This window comes from Leptonychotes weddellii, chromosome 6, assembly GCF_054177405.1.
Source record: "Leptonychotes weddellii isolate Sample4059 chromosome 6, ASM5417740v2, whole genome shotgun sequence".
Lineage (NCBI taxonomy): Eukaryota > Metazoa > Chordata > Mammalia > Carnivora > Phocidae > Leptonychotes > Leptonychotes weddellii.
The window spans coordinates 7,474,590-7,480,808 of NC_138374.1; positions in this window are offsets into that span (position 1 = coordinate 7,474,590).

A 6,219-nucleotide genomic window follows, 5' to 3' on the forward strand; every position below is an offset into this window, starting at 1 on the left:
CATCGCTTTGCTCTGGTCATCAGGAAATGGACCGGCTTAGGGGAAGGAATCAATGGCGTGCCATCATGATGGCATCTGATGCTCTCCCAGACACAATCCCTCTGGACAGGATGGGGTGAGACTGAGGCCAGGGCCTTGATGGTGATGATCAGAGTGAGCTTCCACGTCCAAATACAGATTCTGGGTTCTTTGAAACTATCAGAAACATGGACTTGAGGTTCTCTTGAATACATGCAACAGCTCTTCTGCACCAGGGGAGAAATAAGATCCTGACTATAGAGTCACGGGCCCGAGGGACAAAGGACGCAGGAAATGTCACAACTCAGTCTTCCTAAGAGCACAAGCATTCCCAAAGGTGTGCACAGTCATTTGAGTTGACAATCCAAATTATTTTAAAAAAATCCTTAAAGATGGGTATACGTGATAAACTACAGCACTGCTAAGATTGAGTAGATTCATAATGTTTGACCTTGAAATGCTAGAGACATCTTTACATGACGCTCCGCGTGAGCCGATTGTACAAAGCCTGATGACAGTGTGGGTGTGAAGGGGGTGGAGCTGAAGTGCCACACGGCACAGGACAACTTTCGCAAATATGGTTGTTCCTGGTGGCCCCAGGGGTACATGGTAGTGCCCATTAGGACCCTGTAGTGATTCTGCATATGTTCGCTCACTCCTGAAGATACACCTTTGTGTCCACTCGTGTATATTGTCAGGGACATGCCCTGGCCAAGTGTGCTTGGTTTCTGAAGAATGAATTATGCCCTCCTCCTGCTCACAGTTAAATGTAGATGCTCCTCAAAATAAATGCAATGCATTTTTGTCCTTCCTTCCTCCCTCCCTTCCTTCCTCCCTTCCTTCCTTCCTTCCTTCCCTCCGTCTTGCCTTCCTTCCTTCGTTCTTCTCTTCCTTTTCTTTTTTGATAGCTAAATGCATGTAGACTCCCCCCGCCCCCCCCACCCCACGCCCACTTTTTCTCTAAGAGATCTCATTTTGGTACTCCTAACTTCAAGACTTGGATCATCTTCCACGGACCACAGATCAGGTTCACTCCCTCAGGAGGTGCTTTCTCTCCTCTGGGCTCACTTGACACCAATCCTGAACACACACTAAGCCCTGAGCCCATAAGACTCCTTACCGGGCACCTTCACCTCTCCTCTGTGTCTTGTCCTATGTTCTTCCCTACTACGTGTTCTGGGCCAATGTCATTGCCTCTAAAATGCCTTCCAGAACCCTCCTTCCCCACTGGCCAAGTGCTTCAGCCCTCCCTCTGCACCCCCCAGCAGTGTGCTCACCCCTCCCGGGGCAGCCCCACTTACGCTGTAATTTCCTGTCTCCCCCAGAGGCTGGCACAGTGCAGGGCCGGGCACACAGAAGGTGCTCAGGAAACATCTGAGGAGTGACAGGCACGTATTTCTGCAGTTCTGGGCTGGAGCCTGCAGCTGCCACATGGCACTCCCTGAACGGCTCCAGGACTCTGCTTTCCTGGACCCCCCCACCCCCCGCACCCCCCCGCAGACCGCCGCGTCTGCCGTGATGTCTAGGTCAGGCTGCCCGAAACCACGTGTCCCAGCCACTTCCCTGTCCCGATACAGATTCCCCGGGAAGATGAGCAATTTCGTGCCCTGTATTTGTGGAAGGAGGCACGAGGAGGCCTTTGACGTCATGGCTCCATCTTAACTGGAGAGGCAACGGCAAGCCTGAGCTTCCTGCTTCTCTTCCTTCCCCCGGGGCCACGGCTTCGGCCGGCACCAGAGTAAAGGCAGCTGGCCAAGGGATGGCCTAGCTCTTCTGGGGCTAAAAGGCCAGTCGGTCTTGAGAGAAGGTGGGAGCTCGCTGGGGACGTGGAGAGGCTTACAAGCCACATGGCTCCCAGCCAAGTTTCCCCTCTGAACCCTTAAAAGCAAACCAGGGAGGCCACCTCCACCCAACCTCTCCTCCTGGCCAGCTCAGCCCGGGGTCCTAAGCCAACACCAGGGTCTTCCACGGAAACCCTTCCGGCTTCAGGACATGAGGAGGTTGACTTTGGTGCCAGGACGCTGCTGTGTTGTTCTGACGTCGTGAGGGCTGTTGGCCCAGAGTTTCAGGAAAATTCAGGTTGACAGCGAGCCCTTAGACACCGAAGACATCTGGTCAGATAGATTTCCTGGGGGTGAAAAGGGCCTGGGAACCATAATCCCGGGTACAGAGGTGGCTGCTCAGCCTCCCCCTCTCCCCCCGAACTCCCCTAGAGGAAGAGAAGTCCGGAGAAGTCCTTTCCAAGCAAGCGGCGGCCGAGCGAGGCAGGGGCCCCGGGGCCTGGCTGGTGGGTGGGGGTGTGAGCACAGAAGTGGGAGCCAGGTGTTCTCTGCTGCTGATGGAAAGACGCCCGCTGTGCCTCCAGCTGCCTCGAGCTGGGTGCCGCAGGGGACTCCCCACTGGTACTAGCCTACCCTTCTGGAGACCATGGCCCTGTTTTGCGTTGCCCCTCACGTGTCTCTAACTGCCGCCCCAGGATTTACAGATCTTCTCAGAGGTCTGAAAAGGAGATGATAGTACCTACATCCTGGGGTCACGGTGAGGACTTGTGCAAACAGGACCCGAAAACCCTCAGCCCGGCGCTGGCTTGTAGGCTTCACTCAGTGCACACGAGCTGTTAGGACTATGGACCATGGTCATGACAAGGAGCTGCTCCCGGGGGGACGTGGCCGGGCCAGCCTTGCTGGATGAAGTGGGGAACCGAACACAGACCCGCACCCAGGGGCCGGCCTCCGGCACTGTCTCCTTCTGGCCCGGCCTCCCTGGCCTGGCTCCGCTGCGGGGGAGGGAGGCTGGGTGGGAAGAGCGCTGGGCTAGCTGTGGTTAGCGGCAGGGGGGCCAGATGCCGTCGGCTCCCACAGCCAGGCTGCCCTGGCACAGGTGCAGTCGAGACCCAAGCAAGTGTCCCCATGGGACCCTCTGAGCGCCAGCTTCCTGCTCTCTAACAAAGTGTCCCGGCCCATCCTCTGCCGACACCCCACGGACGCCCGCGCTTACTACCCGGGAGCCCCACGGAATGGAATGAGGCTGCTTTGCAAATACCTTTGGGGGGGGCAGCTTTTCCACCTGAGTCTCTGAAGATGGGTTTTTAGAATTTCACGGAGTGAGCGCTATGTCGCTCTGAGAGCAAAATGACTCAGCCCCTAAATGAGGCTGGAGATTGAACTATCTGGAGATCTGGGGAAAGATACAGGACGAAACAGAGATATTTAGAAAGGTCCAGCTTTCCATGGAGTTTATCCAGGTGTCCAAGATCCCCATTCTCGGGGAAGAGTTGGGAAGTCCCCTGCCGCAGTCACCTGGGCACGGATGTCTGAAAATGCAGAATCCCAGGTCCTGCCCAACCCTCCTTGGACCAATCTCCAGGGAGGGGGTACAGGAATCTGCATTTTTAAACAAGCTCCCTTGGTGATTCTTGTGGATAATGAAGTTCAAGAGCCAAAGGCTGTTCCAGATGCTTTAGACCTTCCAGGAAGGCGGTGGGAGCCGCAAATATATCCGGGACTTCGCTCTTCCCTGTGGTGCTCACGGTCCAAAGGAAAGGAGCCGATGCAAGGAATTTCTGGCACCTAATAAAATATCCTCATTAAAACAATAAGCCATCTGGGTTATGCTGCATTTGGGTTAAATTCTAGAAATGCATGGCCACAGGCCACACCCTAGGCATTCTCTACCTGCCCCCACGTAGGCTTGGCCTGTCCTGTCTGTCTTCTCTCAGAGAGAAAGGCACCATGAAAAGAAAACTAATTTCAGAAACACGAGGAGAGAGGTTTATTGCTCAGGGTGACAGGAGACTGAGCTGAATCCCAGAAGGCATGGACCATTGGTATCCGGTGGCTCAAGTCAACTTCCCTCAGGACCCAGCTGCCTTCTAAGTAAAAACAGGCTGGCTTTTAGTGGCACAGCTTTGGGAGGTCAGCTGACCACGAGACACACAAACCCCAGATGCCATGACCCTCACCTGAGCTGGCAGTCCCTTAGGGGGGTCCTAGGGCTCTGACGTCCTCTCCTTCTAGAAGAAGTGCAAGAAAAAGATGGAGTAGTTGCAAAGTGACTGAAAGAGCCATCCAGGGTCGGTTTAAATCTACATTTTAAATTAAACAAATTAAATCTACATTTCTGATCATGTAGGGCTAGAAACAGAGCCCTGTGTGGGGGGCCAGGAATCGGACGCCCCCCAACCCCCCAGGCCAGGCGTCAGTTCCAAGCTTCCTGAAACGCTTTCCCAGCTGATCCAGCTGTCCACCGGAGTTTGGCCCTTACACATCGAGCCTCAGGCAAGACTGAAGTCAAGTAAGTATTCCCAGGCCCGCTGATCTTGCTGTTTCTGAGTGTTTTACCTGAGAAACCCATGTTACGTTTGATAAATTAAATTACCAAATGAGGTAGATAATTCACCTGGGAATAAGGAAGCCAGGGGACAATTTTATAGACTGGGTATAGATGAATACCAACATTCATCTAAGGGTAATTACAGCAGAGTTGGTTGGTGCTGACCCCTAATGTCATGTTTTTCTCCTTGCTTCTCCTTGGCTTTTAATGCCTGTCTGAACAATAGTGAAAACACCCCCTTGGCTGACTTATCTGGGCTTTTGTCTACATAATGCCGATACAACCGGTTTTATTGTGGGTTTTGTTTTAGCAGTCTATGGGCGTGGCAAAAATTATGACATGTATCTTTTTAAAATGCGTGGTGTTGTGGGTGACAGATCTTTTGTTTTGTTTTGCTTTGTTTTTTAGGTCAAGAAGAGGTAAAAGAGATCTAGTTGCATCTGGGAGTATAATAGGTTGCCAACATAGAACAAGCAGAAAGAGGACTTGACAGAGTCATTCCCCGACATCGATGAAAACACATTTTGCTGCTTGAACTTGACTGTCTAGTGGCCTATCTACTAGGTCACTACTCTGTTGCCCAATTTTGAGAAGATTTGCGTGAAAAGGGAGATTGTCAGATTCAATTGTGGCTATCTTCTTGACTCCATACTTGTTTTCAACCTCATCGGTACCTTTGGTGTTGGGACAAGCGGGGTGGGAGTGAACAGCTGCGTGTCACTAGGAAAGTTCACAAAAATGAATGTCTACTGTGATTCAAACTCGATTCAAACGAATGTGCTCTGAATCAGAGCAAGTTTTCAGGAACACACAATGTCATGTCTTGGCAGTGGTGTGCGGCTAGGTGCTGAACAACCAGCTCTCGGTGGAGCAAAAGTCCTGGTTTTAGACTTTGCTGATTTTCTTGGCCTAAATATTCCCATCACGGCTGATTTCAAGCTACCAACGTAATGTCCCTGAACATGGAACTGGGGGGAGAACGTGCCCCACGGGCTCCTCGAGGCAGGTGTGAGCACACCTCCAACTATAACTGACAGGTGCCAAGGCCTGGGAAGCTACATCTGTCCCTGTTCTAGGCTCCATGAAGACCTTGAAAGTAGGCAAGACTAGGCCAGGCTCAGCTATCTGTTTTCTAAATGGGAAGCTAAGGTAAATCAGACAACATCTTTTCAAGGAGATGTGCATGAAACTTCTCTGTCTTTCCATACTGGGGACCCCTGGCAGTAAAAAGTGTCAGGCTCTTCCCAGTTGGTCCCTGCTGGACCATGTCCTCCCCCCTGCACTTCCAAAGTTAGGACACACAGAGCTGGAAAGAGAGAATGAGCCCTCGGAGTCTGTGGCTCCCCACCCTTTCTACCTAGAGGCATCAGAACAGAGGACCAAGAAATAACTGCTCTTAGCATTCACACGTCTTCCAAAATAATAAACAAAGACGGATGGGCAGAAATCTCAGCCCACTCACCTTGGTTTTCCATAAATCAAGATGGGGCTGCCAGTGGGTTGGCATATGTATTGAAGTTATCATTGTCAATAAAAATGTCACTCTCCCTTCACTAGCACAGGGCACTTTCTTGATCACCTGGGACAGCCTCGACTTCTTGTTGATAGACTCACGGAGACTAGACGTGGAGCCACTGGGGGATCCTGGAACCCAGTGCCTTAGAACCAACGCTAAAACCCTGCTCAGGTCAGTTCTTGTGGGTGGCTCTCACAGAATGTGCCGGACGAGATGTGTGAGACAAGGTGAAAAGCCTCCTGCAAAATCAGGTCACACCCAGGGGTGGGGGCACCAGGCAGCCACCTTCCTCCTGCCTCTCCTTGGCTCCAATAGTTATGACGTGTGAATCAGAAGAAGGTGAGTTCAAGGTC